This window comes from Ricinus communis, chromosome 1 (genome assembly GCF_019578655.1).
Source record: "Ricinus communis isolate WT05 ecotype wild-type chromosome 1, ASM1957865v1, whole genome shotgun sequence".
Lineage (NCBI taxonomy): Eukaryota > Viridiplantae > Streptophyta > Magnoliopsida > Malpighiales > Euphorbiaceae > Ricinus > Ricinus communis.
Window position 1 is genome coordinate 13,548,426 of NC_063256.1, and position 17,182 is coordinate 13,565,607.

Below are 17,182 nucleotides of genomic sequence, written 5' to 3' on the forward strand. Positions count from 1 at the left end.
GATTGCTTATCGATGAATCGTATGTGATTGATCAGGGAGGCCTTAAATAATAATTAATATGTGTGGATGCTCAAAGAGGTTTTAAATAACGTGGTGTTAGGGATATTGATGGGTCTAGGGCGTATTCATAGGAGAAATTTATAATAACTTAAATTTTATCATTTAATAATTTCGTAGTTTTTTGATTATTTTGTTGATAGTTATTTTAAACGATTGTTTTACAAGAAAAATATTAAATAACTCGAGTTTAATTGCGGTAGGCTATACTTTAACATTTTAGAATTTTAGATCTTTAAATATAATTTTTTTGTACTCAAATTAAATTGATATTTTTTTATAATAATAAAATTTGGAAAACGAAGATATTATATGAATTAAATTCTTTTTCAATAATAAATCATTGTTAGTGGATTTATGTTTCCCAATTAGGATGGATGAACTAAGTAAACAGTAATGGATTGACGGTGGGATGTTACTTGAGGTGGCAACATATGTAGAGGACACACTTCCTTTTACTATATCAAAAATATATTTTATTATATAATTATTAGGATAATAGTTTTCATTTAATAGGAGGATAAAAGCGAAATATGGCATGGATACGCATCTACTCTTACGTGAGTAAATTAGAATATAATAGTTTAGTTTTACTTTTTGTTTGTAAATTTAATATATCAAGTAATCATTTATATCCTAATTTTTCTTTCTCTCTACATATTTCTTACAATTTTTACTAATCACTATTATCTTCCTCTAATTATTATCGCTTTGCATGTTTATAGGAAATACTTTTTTGTTCAAGTCTAACTCACTTGGTCTTCTAGCCACTTTTTAAACTAGCTTAAAGCACTAATTTTTTGTTCATTGGCTAATATGACTGGATTGTAAGTTGAAACTTGTTAGACATGGTTTGTGCTTGAAGATTGGCGCTCGAAGCACAGAAGGTTTGCGTCGGCACAAGTGATGAGGCTCTTTGTTTAGAGTTTTAGTTAAAGAACTGATCATGAGTTGGAAGCTGTCAACTTGAAGAGTTAAGTTGCTCTCCTAGCCACTGTTTAAACTAGCTTAAGATACTAACTTTTTGTTCATTGGTTATTATAACTGGACTGGAAATTGAAGCTTGTTAAAAATGGTATGTGCTTGAAGGTTGGAGCTCGAAGAACTTAAGGTTTGCGTCGGTACAAGTTAAGTTGAAGAAATGATGATTAGTTAGCAGCTGATACTTGAAAAGTTAAGTTGTTTATTCTTGAGCTAAATATAATTTTTTAATTTTCTTATTTTGTTCACTATGTCAATTTCTATTTTTAAGATTAGTACTTCTACCTCATCTCTACCCAACATTACTTTTGAAGTAACTCCACCATGTAACTTAATAAAATTAAAGATTAGCTACTAACCTTATCATGGAATTATTTAGCTCAAGAATAAACAACTTAACTTTTCAAGTATCAGCTTCTAATTAATCATCAGTTCTTCAATTTAATTTGTGCCGACGCAAACCTTATGTTATTCGAGCTCTAATCTTCAAGCACATTCCATTTTTAACAAGCTTCAACTTCTAATCCACTTATAATAACCAATAAACAAAAAATTAGTATCTTAAGCTAGTTTAAACAGTGGCTAGGAGAGCAACTTATCACTTCAAGTTGACAGCTTCCAACTCATGATCAATTCTTCAACTGAAACTCTAAACAAAGAGCCTCATCACTTGTGCCGAGGCAAACCTTATGTGCTTCGAGCTCCAATCTTCAAGCACAGACCATGTCTGTTCCAACTTACAATCCAGTCATAATAGCCAATGAACAAAAAGTTAGTGCTTTAAGCTAGTTTAAAAATTGGCTAGCAGACCAAGTGAGTTGGACTTGAAAAAAAAAGTATTTCCTATAAACATGCAAAGAGATAATAATTAGAGAAAGATAATGGTGATTAGTAAAAATTGTAAGAAATATGTAGGGAGAAAGAGAAATTATGATATAAATGATTACTTGAGATATTAAATTTACAAACAAAAGGTAAAACTAAATTGTTATATTCTCACGCAAGGGTACATGCGTATCTATGCCATATTTCGCTTTTATCCTCTTATTAAATGAAAACTATTATCCTAATAATTGTATAATAAAATATATCTTCGATATAGTAAAAGAAAGTGTGTCCTCTACATATGTTGCCACCTCAAGTAACATCCCACTGTCAATCCATTACTGTTTACTTAGTCCATCCATCCTAATTGGGAAACATAAATCCACTAACAACCATTTATTATTGAAAAAGAATTTAATTCATGTAATATATTCGTCTTCCAAATTTTATTATTTTTAAAGACTTAACTTATCTAAAACTCTAAAATATTAAAGTATAGCCTACTGCAATTAAATTCAGAGTTATTTAATAATTTTCTCGTAAAATAATTATTTAAAATAACTATCAACAAAATAATTAAAACACCACGAAATTATTAAATGATAAAATTTAAGTTATTATAAATTTCTCCTATGAATACACCCTAGACCCATCAATATCCCTAACACCACGTTATCTAAAACCTATTTGAGCATCCACACACATTAATTATTATTTAAGGCCACCCTTACCAATCACATACGATTCACCGATAAGCAATCATGTTATTATGCACTCACAATCGCCATACAGTTTACTGTGACGTCTCGAGTGCCAAACGTCATCCATACAAAGAACTTTGATCCATCGAGTCTTATTCGAACCGTTCAATATACTTTAAACTTGAAAGAAATAACCTAAGAATTAGGTTTTCATTATTGTATTCTGATATTAAAAAGAGATACATCAGCCTTATATTTATACTTATATGTAAGACTTTGATAGAAACTAAATAACAAACTCTTAATAGCTAGACTCTAAATTTAAAAGATAAATACTTATCATATCCTAAATTTAAAAGATAAATACTTATCATATCCTAACAACCCTAACAACTCAAAATCTCAACACTCCTCCTCAAGTTGGTGCATAAATATCATACATGCTCAACTTGCCTGAACTAACAAAAGAACATGTGACTCGAGATCGCTTTGGTAAGGATATCACCAACTGATCTTCGGAACCTACTTTAGGCAATTCTATGATATTCTCAACCAACTTCTCTTTGATAAAAAACTCATCAACCTCTACATGCTTTGTCCGATCATGTCTTTGGATTATAAGCTATATCACGTCGCTTTATTGTCACAATACAATCTAACTGGGCTCGCCTCGGTCGTAACCTAAATCTTCCAAAATTTATTTTAACCATAAGGCTTCACACACACCAACAACCATTCCTCCCGAACTCAGCCTCTGCACTAGACCGTGCAACAACATTTTGCTTCTTGCTTCTCCATGTCACAAGATTTCCACCTGAGCGAAAAATATCCTGCAGTTGATCGTCTATCATCGATTGATCCATTGATCAGCATCGGTGTAAACCTCTATGTTTTGCCAATCCATATGTTGAGTGAACAAAATTCCTTTTCCAGTGCGGACTTCAAATACTGGTAAGATTCTTATGACAACATTCATATGTCTTTCTCCAGGGATTATGCATGAATTGGCTAACAATACTCAAAGCATACGCAAGATCAGGTCTTGTGTGAGCTAAATACATTAATCTTCCTACAAGTCTCTGATATTTTCCTTTATCAACGGGTACTTGGTCTACCTCAATGCACAACTTCAGGCCTTCCTCAACTGGTGTGTCAACTGGTTGACATGCTGACATTCCAGTTTCATGCAATAAATCCAATGCATACTTCCTTTGGGACAGAAAAATTCCTTTCTTTGATCTTGAAACTTCAATCCCAAGAAAATATTTCAAGCAACCTAGGTTTTTCATTTCAAACTCTTTGGACAAGTATTCTTGTAATGCCTTCCTCTCTTCTGGATCATTTCCTGTAACTACCATGTCATCCACATAGATAATGAGAGCTGTGATCTTCCCATTTGCCTTCTTTATGAATAAGGTATGGTCTCCATTACTCTGATGATATCCAAAAACTTTCATAGACTTTGAAAATCTCCCAAACCATGCCCGTGGAGATGTTTCAGTCCATACAACGATTTCTTCAACTTGCAAACTTTCCTATTCTGCATTGTTGACATACATCCAGGTGGAAGCTCCATATAGATTTCTTCGGATAATTCACCATGTAAAAAAGTATTCTTAACATCAAACTGTTGTAATGACCAACCCAAATTTGCAGCCAAGGATAATAACACTCTCACAGTACTGATTTTAGCTACAGGAGAGAAGGTTTCAATGTAATCAATCCCATAGATTTGAGTCTATCCTTTTTGCTACCAATCTTGCTTTGAATCGCTCGATTGTGCCATCTGCTTTATACTTTATAGTGTAGACCCAACGACACCCTACTGGTTTCTTTCCTGCTGGACAATCAACAAGCTCCCATGTTTCATTCTTTTGCAAGGCTTTCATTTCATCGTTCATTGCAGCTTTCCATTTTGGATCAGATAAAGCTTCACACTGCTGTTAGGAATAGATCGGTAGATAATTGATTTGACAGTGACTTATTTGATTCTGACAGGTTATGATTCGACATATAATGACTCATTGGGTATTTAACTTTACTAGAAATTTCAGGCTCATAACTAAGTTTAGGAATACCTCTGGTGGATCGTTCGTAATCGTTTTCTCGTTGGATCGGGTTCAAGAATAGGAATATCTTCAGCAGTGATTGGCGTGGTATTTCGACTTGGGATCTGTGGTCTTCTTTACTTGAGGACTCTTCTTCAATCGATGGAGTTAGATCTTCTTGCTCAATCGTATCCCATGATTTTCCGAGTGATCACCAACACCATTATCAACCACTTCATACTCCTCCGAAATTGATAATCTAATGTCCGAATTTCTTCATGTCTCTCCTCCCGGAAATTCGGACTCAAAATACATCACATCTTCTTGAAAGACTACATCTATGGATATGAACATACGTCGAGTTGGAGGATGATAACACCTGTACCCCTTTTTATTTGTTGCATATCCAAGAAACACACATCTTATTGCTCGAGGAGCAAGCTTATGGCGTTGATGTTTATGAATATGTACAAATACTACATGACCAAGACACGAGGAGGTAAGTTTGATGTTGATGGAGCGTTTGTAGTATCATTAAGAACCTGAAAGGTGTCCGAAAATCAAGAGTCCGTGAAGGACTTCGGTTAATTAAATATGCAGTGAGTAAGAGCTTCTCCCCAATATGATAATGGCATTTTTGCATGAAGCAATGAGGCACAAACAACTTCTAGTAAATGCCAATTCTTCCTTTCAGCTACCCCATTTTGTTGGGGTGTATAAACACATGTACTTTGATTGACAATTCCATTTTCTTCCAAATAATGCTTCAATTCAGAGTTATGGTATTCACCACCATTATCGCTGCGAAGCACTTGAATATGTGCATTATATTGAGTCTTAACATGTGTATGAAATTTCTGAAATAATGCACTCACATCACTCTTAGATTTCATTAAGCACACCCAAGTCATCCTTGTGCAATCATCGATAAAAGTAACAAACCAACGAGATCCCCCCAAAGTTGAAATTTTAGATGGACCCCAAACATCAGAATGAACAATCATAAAAGGTAAATGGCCTCTATTAAAACTTGATGAAAAAGAGCTTCGATGACTCTTGGCAAGTTCACAAACATCACAAACAAACCAGGAAATAACTTTTTTAGGTAGCCAAAAGAAGCATGCCCTAGTCGTCTATGTTGTAACCAGATTTCTGCTTCATTTTTTTCCTTCTTTGGACCATCCATTGCAAACGCATGATGCAACTTGGAAGAAGTATTCGATTGCATGTCCAAGTAGTACAAATTCCCTCGCCTAATACCACGTGATAAATGCTGCTTCATTTGGATATCCTTAAAACAACAGAAATTGGGCCAAAAAATAACAATACAAGACAAAGCTGATGTTATTTGGGAAACAGATAAAAGGCTGTAATTTAATGATGGAACAATTAAAACTGAGTCTAAATTTAAAGAATTGGTGGCAGTAATAGATCCCTCTCCAATAATTGGAACCTCATTACCATTTGCTATCAAAACAGTTTTTTGTAAGGATGGTCTAAGTTTCTTAACCTGTCCAGAATCAAAGGTCATATGATTTGAAGCACCAGAATCAATTATCCATGTATTATCACAAACAGATGTAGAAATATTAAACACCTTACCTTCCTTGCTTGTGGTTGCTACTAATGTTGAAGTTGATTCAACATTGTCCTCACTTGTTTTGGTTTCAGCAACAGCGGAAATCAGGGAATTCTTAGCTTTCCTTCTTTGTGATCCTCGATTCTAATCCCACCAATCTGGATAGCCTACAAGCTCAAAGCAACAATCTTTGATGTGGCCTGACTTATTACAATGAGTACATTTTTGTGTGGACTTTCTAATACCAATAGATGTCTTTAACTTGTTGCGAATCACCATAGCAGCAGCATCGGAGTCTCCATAGTCTCCTTTTAATGTTACACGGCGGTTCTCCTCTCGTCGAATCAGGGCATAGCTTTCTTCTAGGCCTGAAGTAGACTCCTGACGTAGGATTTCTCCGCGAACCTGCTCAAAGTGATCATCCAGTCCAGCTAAAAATATATGCACCCGTAGTCGTTTAATAGATTTTTTGTACGCAACCACATCATCAGGATCCTTCATGACCACTTTGTCTCTGTGATCCAATTCCTGAAAAATTGTAGTTAGTTCTCCATAATATTCAGAGAGAGATCTTCTATTCTGTTTGGCTGCAAATGCTTTCTGGTTTAAGGCGAAGAGCTGCAACTCATCACTGCCATCATAGAAAGCTTTTGATAAAGCAGTCCAGATTTCATGGGCAGTGGATAAGCGTAAATATCGCTTCATAATCTCTGGACTCATAGACATTAGCGTACCATCTTTTCACCTTTTGGTTTTCAAACATACCACTTTTCATACCCATCCTCTGATTCAGCAGGTGGTTTTGTTTTTCCTCGAATATAGGAAAGCTTTTCTCTTTCAGCAATATGCATTTCCATTAGTTGAGACCATACATCATAATTTGATTATGTAAGCGTAATTCCTGCATTGAATGCTCCTTCAGATTGAATGATAATAGGTTTCGATCCAGATGGTTCACCATCTCTACCACTCATGTTGTTTTAAGTGTTTCAAAGCCTTTTTTTTTGGTAGGCTCTGATACCAACTTGAAAGAAATAACCTAACAATTAGGTTTTCATTATTGTATTCTGATATCAAAAAGAGATACATCAGCCTTATATTTATACTTATATGTAAGACTTTGATAGAAACTAAATAACAAACTCTTAATAGCTAGACTCTAAATTTAAAAGATAAATACTTATCATATCCTAAATTTAAAAGATAAATACTTATCATATCCTAACAACCCTAACAACTCAAAATCTCAGCATTTAATAATTCTCAATAAAATATATTTCAGTATACTTTTCATTTTCGCTTTGTTTAAAACTTGCAGCATTATGTCCGAGATCGACCGACCGATGTGCTACTCGATGTATTTGACATGAAACTTATATGATGCATGAGTGAACACGCACGACTCGATGCATGTGAAGTATGCTGAAAGACCATTAGAGACAACGCTCAAGTTTACTTGAGGATCATATTCTTAGTGGATCTAGAAGGCTCGCAAGTCAGATGCGAATGAGATTGATGAGACCTGGTGATTAAGCATGCGGTTAAATGCGAATGAAGTTGATGAGACTTATTGATTAAGATGATATGCGCGCATGCATTATGTGAAAAAGTAGATTATAACTACATAACGGGATTGAGTTAGAACCTCTTAGACGATGGGGTAATCATCGGACATAAGCGTATACTTGACAAGTAATATTATTCTACATGTGCTTTTTATTTTGATTAGTGTTGCTTGCTGTTTGTTGATGTTGATGTGATTGTCTGTGTTTGTATCTTTATTATGATGTTAATCAGTCGTCAGAAAAAAATGCTGCCACTATTGAAATTGATTGATTGGATAGCGAAAGTGGGGACCCTCTCAATTCATTGGAGGATCATATTCTTAGTGGATCTAGAGGGCTCAAAAGTTAGATGTTCAAAGAATTATGATCCACGAAACTTCGAAATGAACTTATAATTTTAAAAAGTATTATAAGCATTTTTAAGAAGATAGAAACTATTTTTGAAATGGTTTTATCATTTTCTCAAAGTTTTAAACTTGAGCATTGTGTCCGATGGCCTTTCAGTACACTTCACATGCATTGAGTCGCACGTGTTCACTCATGCATCATATAATTTTCATGTCAAATACATCGAGTAGCATATTGGTCGGTCGATCTTGGACATAATGCTGCAAGTTTTAAATAAAGCGAAAATGAAAAGTATATGAAAATAGATTTTACTGAGAATTACTAAAGTATATTGAACGGTTCGAATAAGACTCGATGAATCAAAGTTCTCTGTATGGATGACGTTTGGTGCTCAAAATGTCACAGTAAATTGTATGGTGATTACGAGTAATCTATACATGATAAGGCTTTTCATAAGATGTAGATGTTCTTCCTGACTTCCATGGAAACAGGTATGTGATTAGTGATGATAAGGCTTTTCAGGTTATAGTGCCTAAGTTTTGTTATACATCTTTGAGCTGTTAAATTCTTCATGCTACAGGTCTTCTAGTGCATATCCAAAAGCAAAAGGGGAATTATTTGTGGCATGACCCTTGATACAAGTGATAGACAGTTGGCTCTTCTATACCTTGCTGCCATTCAGGGTATTGCATATGGTACATGCCATATTATGGAGCATTGCAATGCTCATGGTCACACAGTAAGAAAGCATCCCTTTCAATCTTCATGCACTTTTTTTTGCAGTTACATGTTTTATATTATGTATAAACATATAACTGGACCTCATATTTTTAGTTGACTAGTTTTATGAAGAGATTTGTTTTATATTGTAATTGTTTATCTTTTCAATTATGTGTTTCTTAGTTAATGGAATGATGACTATATCACGAAATGTAATTTGTTTTCACACTTTCTGTCCTTTCTTTTATATCTTTATTCCTGGCAGATTGACATGTTGCTTGCATGTGGTGGCCTGTGAAAAAACCCCGTGTTTGTCCAAGAACATACAGATATTATTGGTACCTATCTTCACTCTCTTTACTATTTACATCTTAAAATTTTTCTCTGTAATTTTAAAATTAGTGTACATTATTTTGATCGATGAATAGCCTTTGTATGTGAATTTTCATTTATGCCACCATGTGATGTTCATGTATAGAGACGAGTTAAGAATAAGACAGTTTATGTGCTGATCTAACATTTGGATTAAGAAAAAGATTGAGAATTGGTTAACAATGAATATTCTTGCCCCTGCTGTAGCTATATTGTTGCTTATCTGGTTCAACCATTGCACTAGAAATTGTTGATACATGTGCATTTACTTGCAATTACCTTTACTGCAATTTTCCCTCATTATTTCTTTTCCTAGTTTGATATAATGTATGTGTGAAGTCTCAATGTTCACTAGTTATTAATTATTGTGAATATGCGAGGAAAGTCTTTCAATCTTGAATTGTTAGCTTGAATAGTTCATGGAACCTCACATTGAATTTTGGATAGTTCATACCAGTAAGGTTGGTGTTGAGTTTCAGAGTTAGAAGAACTAAGTGGGTTTAGTATCAATTAGCATTTGCTATAAGTTGTTTGTACCATTAATGGTTTGAGTTGCTTTTGTTTCTTTGGTTTTTGGATGAGCATGCTTCTTATTGATCATTTTGCCCCTGGCTGCATTTGGGTTTGGTGTGCTGAATTATCATTTTTTGTTTTCCAGGAGAAAAAAGGGGAAATTTCTTGCAGCTCTTGATCATCCTTTTGACTCTGCATTTAGAGGCTCACCATCATCTTAGACTACAATTGCAACATATATTTTTGTGTCTTGATCGGTAGCACCAGTGAAGTGGGTGCAATATATATCTTTCCAATCCATCTTCTGATTTTTCTTTTAATTTTCTTATGACTTTGTTTTTATTTCTTAAAAGTTTTTTAAAATCAAGTTTTAGAAATTGCAAAAAAGAAAAAGAAAAATAAAGAGAATCAGAATCCCTAGTTAGAAAAGTTGTATTACAACAGTTTTCGGGGTAAGAGGTTTGGGGGAAATTATCCATCGGTTTGTGCTTATATTTTAATATTTTTATTTTTGAATGAATATAGAGTATCTATTATTTTTTGGTCTATTTTTATTAGTATGACTTCTGAAAGTGGATATTCCTAGGATAAAAGTTATTAGTAGACTGACATTGCCGTTGTACAGAATTAATTAAGAATATTTCATTTTTGATAATTAAATAGATCGTACAAGTTATAGATATGTAAATATTTAAATTAAAAATAAAAATAGAAATACTGGTATAAAAAAATTAGATAAGAATTTCAAAATTTTAATCTCAACGAAATAATTTATTCAAAATTTGGTGTCTAAATCTAATGTACAGAAAATCCATACAAATCATGAAAGTCAAAAGAAGCTTTATTTTTCCCATAAAAAAAAAAAGACATTTATGATTAAGGATATCCTTATGATCGCAAGACAGCAATTCCTATGCGTATTTTTCTAGGTTAAGGATATCCTTATGGATTGTACCTTAGGCCTCTAGTTTTTTTATGGATAAGGAGAGTTGTAGTTGAATTCAGATGTGGTAGGGACTAGGAAGGGTGATAGGCTACTCCCCTGCTTGTGGCCTATGCCCAATGAACTGAAAAAAAATGGAAGTTCACTAAAGTGGTGCAATCTACAAAACTATAATTATTTACAAGGGTAGGATATTTAAATTACCTGTAAAAGCATGAATATAGGTTTCCCATTTACCAATTGTGAGGAATTTTAAGCTAGCCATTTACAACAGGAGACTTCCAAAATAACCAAAAGTATTATAAGGGATTAAAGAAGATTTCCATAGGCCGTTACACACTATTTAGATAAGTGCTTGATTGGAATACTGAGTAATTTATTTTGTGTTATACTAAGTACTAGATATTAGAAGAAATGCTATTAAGACAATTGGTACCAGTGCTTATGATGATGACATATAGTATAATTTTGGCTTACTTAAAAGAATTTGGTTGATAAATCTTTACCTTTCTAGGAGGGTGAGTGCAAAAGCAATAACCGAGGTATTTCCAGGAAGAACGTTACTGTTGTTTGATTATAGAATCATGGTTTTATTGGAATATCTAATTCTCTGATACTCTGACGGCCATAGATAGGCCATTTGGCCGCACCTACTTGTATTCTAGTATGCATTCTGTCATTGAGTAATTATACAAGCTAAGGCCTTGTGATTATGTTGTTTATTAGGAGTAGAATTACATAACACAAATATCAGTAGTGCCTGTTTTTATTGGCAGTGATTTCTTGGCAGTTTAGGCTCGGCTTGAAGGTTGCCTCTGGATGCTGTGAGGCCATATGCATTCGCAAGGTGAAGACAAAAGCTTTTACTATTAAAGATCACAGAGGAGAGCGTAAGTTCATTCCTTGCCTTTTATTTTTTTTTTGTTTATATTTCCTATGGAATATGTGAAATTAATTATCTATTCCATTGATAGTATACAAGAAACACTACCCACCTGCATTAAATGACGATGTATGGAGATTGGAGAAAATTGGCAAGGATGGATCCTTTCATAAGAAGCTAAATAATCAAGAAATATTCACAATTGAAGACTTCTAAAGACTTCTGGTCAGGGATGCTCAAAGATTACGAAATGTAAGTGGAGGTTTGGATTTTTGATTCAGTATGTTCCTGCCGTATTCATATATTCTGATTTGCCTTTATTTGGATGTAGAAACTAGGGTCTGGCATTAACAAAATGTGGTATGCTCTTGTAGAGCATGCAAAGACTTCTGGCCTCAGTGGAAAAGCTTTATGTTTGTTATCCTGAAGATTCCAGGGACCTTTTATTATCCTAATGATCAAAAGGTTGGTCTTGCATTCTTCTATATATGTATATTTTGAATAGTCTTTCATTATTTTATCCTTCTTAGGGGTTTTAATGTCTCAGCACTCTATGGTTTCTGTTTTGCATGGTTTTACCGTGAACAATTTGAATCATATACAAACTTGAGAGTGAGTAAAATTGTGCTGAATTTGTGTTTCATCTGTTAAATCATAGAACGATCTGATTGGTCTGTTTGAGTTTTTTGCAATATGCGCCATCATTTTTCTATGCATACAAATGTTTGCTGCTTGTTTAATTTGACACTATTTCTATGATTTTTATTTTCCTTTCTTTTCTTCCCCTTTTTCAAGCTCAACTCTAAATGTCAAATTATAAACTTAAGTGATCTTAAACTATTATCTGTAACACTACTTGTATATTGCAAGAATGAATGTGTCAGTTTCTTCATGGTAGTTGTTTATTGTTTTCTTTATGGTGAGTATAGACTGATGTGTGAATCTTGATGTACTAATTATATATCTTATTCCCTATTGAAGTATGATAATTAGATAAAATGTACACTTGTAGTTCCAGTATTGGAGTTTTTATGGATTTTTTAAATATCATGGAACATATAGAAGCATTTTACATGTATAACTACATGTTGGAAAAAATATTATATAGTTTGAGAGTCTTATATATTAGTTTCCTGAATTTATGGATATCCACCAGCAATTTGTTATAAAAGTGAGTTTTAAAGACCTTCCAGAGTTGTGTCCTCTCAGTGATATCAGCAACAGCAGTGATATCCATGGGTTTTTTTTTTAGATTTATTTTAATTACTCATGTTACAACATGTTGCAGAGACATAAACTATTGCTTGTGCTGGGCATTGCTTTGAGAATATATAAAATCAAATGAGTCTACGATCTCAATGATGAGACTATATCTGATGCAATGTACTCATTTTGCATGGTCTTTGAAACTAAATCTTTGTCCAAAGGAGCTTACTTAATTTTTAACTAACAAACTTGGTTGGTCCTGCTTAATTTTCTTTTCTTGGACATGACTTTACTCATTAAAATTTGTTTTGTAGGTATATATGGATACATTGGTGAAAAAAAGCATATGACAATTGGAATGAGGTTATAGAGTATGACGACAAGTCTCTTCTGAACTTTAAGCAAAGTAAGAGGTCAAACACTTACCGAGATGAACTACAAATAGGCCAAATAGGTTATCCTAGTGCTTCAGACCACCAAATGCAATTGTCGAGGCTTCCAGCTTCAGTTACTACTGAGTAGGCTTCTGTGCATTCATGCCTCCAAGTTGGAGGTAAGTCCTTATAGATATTCAGTAAGTAGTTAATAGGGGAACATTAATTTTAATATTCTCATCTTATTTGGGTTTTCTTATCTTGTGTCAGGGTATAATGATAGTATGGGAGCAGGATTCTCGGCTCAATCCCAGCTTGTGAATCCAAATTCAAGTACCTAGTTTGACAGTACCTCATTCACAGTACATGAACCTTTGATCAACAACTCTCACCATGCTCAAGGGATGAGAAATGATAACAGTGTTGGTCTAGCTCTTGGTCCTCCTCAGTCATATCTAGCTCAGGGTTTCAAGCTCTTGGCTCTTCCATGCAGCCATCTAGTCTCAATCCTTTTTATGACTGGACCAACAACCGGGACAAGGGAGTTGATGAATACTTTACTGAGGAAGAGATTCGCATCTGAAGTCATGAGATGCTTGAGAATGAAGATATGCAACAGTTGCTTCGACTCTTTAGCATGGGGGGGCATGGCGCTGTAAATATACATGAAGATGGATTCTCATTCCCACCTTATATGGCAGCATCACCAATGCCAAACTATGATGAGAACGAGGCGTCCTAGTAAAGTCATTGTTGGTTGGTCGAAGATCAAGGCAATGAGATTGGGGTTCTTTATCGGGAACAAAGCAAACTGAAAGGCGTACAATTTGTTGAATTGGATGATGAATAGTAGTTGGAAGTTGTTCTTTGTCAAAGACTATTGTGCCAAAGGTCTTTCCCGGGCCAAGCAATATATTTTGAAGGTCTTGGGACTGCATAAAATTGTTTGTTTTGAAAGTCTCAAAAGACTTCGGGTGTTTCGGGCATTTAAGTATCAAAGAAATCTCTTCTTATGCATGATGTTGTTCCTTTCTTTAGCTACTCTTTCTTAGAACTTAGCAAGAACCTTCTCTCTAATCACTTCTATCATCGTTGCGGTGTATTTATGATAATCTATTTAAAAGATTTTTAAGGGGTGAATCATCTTCGATTGATGGCTCCTCTCATTCTTGTTGGTGATTAGGGAACCTTTTTTAATAATAGCCAATAGATATGACTTCCCTTTTTTTTTGTATCAATCAAACATTTGCTATAAATTGTTTGTACCATTAATGGTTTGAGTTGCTTTTGTTTCTTTTGTTTTTGGATGAGCATGCTTCTTTCTAATCACTTTGCCCCCAAATTTGTGTTTGGGTTTGGTGTGCTTTGAATTATCATTTTTATTTTCCAAGAGAAAAAAGGAAAATTTCTTGTAGCTCTTGATCATCCTTTTGACTCATGATTTAGAGGCTCACCATCATCTTAGACTACAATTGCAACATATATTTTTATGCCGATCGGGTAGCATAGTGAAGTGGTTGCAATATATATCTTCCCAATCCATTTTTGATTTTTCTTTTAATTTTCTTATGACTTTATTTTTATTTCTTAAAAGTTTTATAAAATCAATTTTTAGAAATTGCAAAAAAGAAAAAGAAAAAGAAAGAGAATCAGAATCCCTACTTAGAAAAGTTGTATCAAAACAATTTTCGGGCTAAGAGGTTTGGAAAAAATTGTCCATCGGTTTGTGCTTGTATTTTAATATTTTTATTTTTGAATCAATAGAGTATCTATTATCTTTTGGTCTATTTTTATTGGTATGACTATCGAAAGTGGATCTTCCTAGGATAAAAGTTATTAGTAGATTAGCATTGCCATTGTACGGAATTAATTAAGAATATTTCATTTCTAATAATTAAATAGATCGTACAAGTTATAAATATGTAAATATTTTAAAATAAAAATAAAAATAGAAATACTAGTATAAAAAATTAAAATATTAATATCAATTAGATAAAAATTTAATATCAACGAAATAATTTTGTAACACCCGGAATTTTTATATATTTAATAATGAGTTTTTATTTAAGTTAATTTTAGCTTCATTATTATTGGGTTTAATTTGAAATGATTTAATGAAAAATTTAATATTAATCAAATAAATGAGTTATTTTCTATACCCAATTAGTTTGAAATTTTAAGAAATTATTCAAGTAAATTATTTGAGAAATGATTATATTTTGGTTATTCAAATTTTCCCAAATGCATATTTATATAAGTAAAATTATATATTGGAAAATTTTGGAAGAAATTATAAAGGATGTTTTTATAAAAGAATTTTGAAAAATTGGTATTATAATTGATTAGTAGTATTAAATTTTAAGTTGGAAATTGATTATTTAATTTAATTGTGTGTTAGGACTAAATTGGAAATTTATTTTGGAATAAGGATTGAAAGTATAATGTTATTTTTATGGGGTTTTAATGGAAATTTGTGAGCTTGGTATTTTTGTAAATAAATTTGTCGGTCAGGGGTATTTTTGTAATTGTGTATTTTCAATAATTCGGATTTGGCCCAAATTAAATAGTTAGGGGCTTAATTGAAAGGCTAAAAAGAAGTTTGGGGGTTAAATTGGAATTCTGCAGGATGGAATTATAAGTAATTAAGAAAGTTGAGGGACCAAATTGTAATAAGGAAAAGTTCAGGGGTCAAATGTCGATATTGAAGGGAAAGAAATCGGGGAAGAAGAGAGGAAGAGAGAGAAAAAAACGGGCGTCAGCATGAGAAGAAGGAGGAGCCGGGTCTTTGCGTCGTCGGCGGCCGGCCGATCACGGCGGCGATGTCTTGGCGTCGGCGAAGGCAAGACGCAGATAAGCGGCGTGAGGCTAATCGCGGACGCCCGGCGTGTGGCCGGCCGTCGTTCGGCTTTTCCGGTGGCCTTCCGTACCGATCTCGGTGGCGATCAACTCCCTTGGAGAGCTTCCTTTTGGCGGCAAGTACGGTTTTGGTGGCCGGGAGGAGAGAGTTCCGTGAAGTGGAGGCAGCCGGGTTTTTCAGCTTTTCCGTGAGCTCCGGCGGAGGATGGACGATCGGAGGACGTATCCCGACTCTCCTCTGCTCAAGCTTCGCGATGGCACTGGTTTCGTGGCGATCGGGCTTCGTTTGCGAATCGACGGTTGAGATCGTCCGTAAATCTCTCCGGATGATCGGGTGTCGGATCGGAAAATCGGAAGGTGGATCGCCTTCAGCGTCGTTGTGAGTTCGATGGTGTGTTTGGATCGTCGATCGGACTCCCGTGGCCACGGAGAGCAGTCGACCGAGCGATCGAGCGTCTCGGTAATTTTCTCTGGCCCGTTAATTTTAGAAATTCTTGGTTTAATTGTGTCTAATGGTTTATATTGAGTATTTGATGATTTTTGTGAGTCAAAAAATAATTGTTTGTCAGTTTGCCTGCCTCGTATTTTGTGCTGTGTGGCGGAGTCGAGAAATAGTGAAGTTTGGGGACCCGACTCCTATTGTTTGAATCGTTAAGTATTTGAAGTGTTCTTTTTGCAGGTCCTAGACCCGTTTTTATAGGGGGTAATGTTCGTGTTGTAGGGGAGGTTCTGCCGGATTTTCGGTAGAATTCTCCCGAGTCGAGATTCTTAGAGCGATACGATCCTAGGAGTCTAGACCTAGGATTAATGATGGATTGTCTCGACGTATTGATAAATTGTTTTCCGTGATTAGATGATCATGCATTCGGCTCGCTCCAACCGAGGCACCGGAGCAGAGCTAGGAGGTCGCCCAATCCTGTGAGTTAAAGTCATTTAATCATTGCACTATTGCTAAGTCTGATTTTAATATGCTATTTTGGAAGTTTATGTTTAACATGGTTACTAATATCTCAACGTAATTAATTTTACTGGATTATTAATTATTGAAGATAATATGAGTATTATTATAGTAATGTTATAATAATTCCAAATATCATCAGTTTTCCACCTGAGCTGCCTGATGTTTTACTCTTAATTGTTAATCATTAATTTGATATGGTTGAATGACTTCATTATACAATGATATTTATTAAATGGATGATTGTGTCTTG

At 34.3% G+C, this 17,182-nt stretch overlaps 1 pseudogene; it reads left to right on the forward strand.

The window, feature by feature from the left end:
* Nucleotides 1-8,729: 8,729 nt before the first annotated feature.
* LOC107262343 lies at nt 8,730-13,965 on the forward strand (annotated as a pseudogene).
* Nucleotides 13,966-17,182: the final 3,217 nt, after the last annotated feature.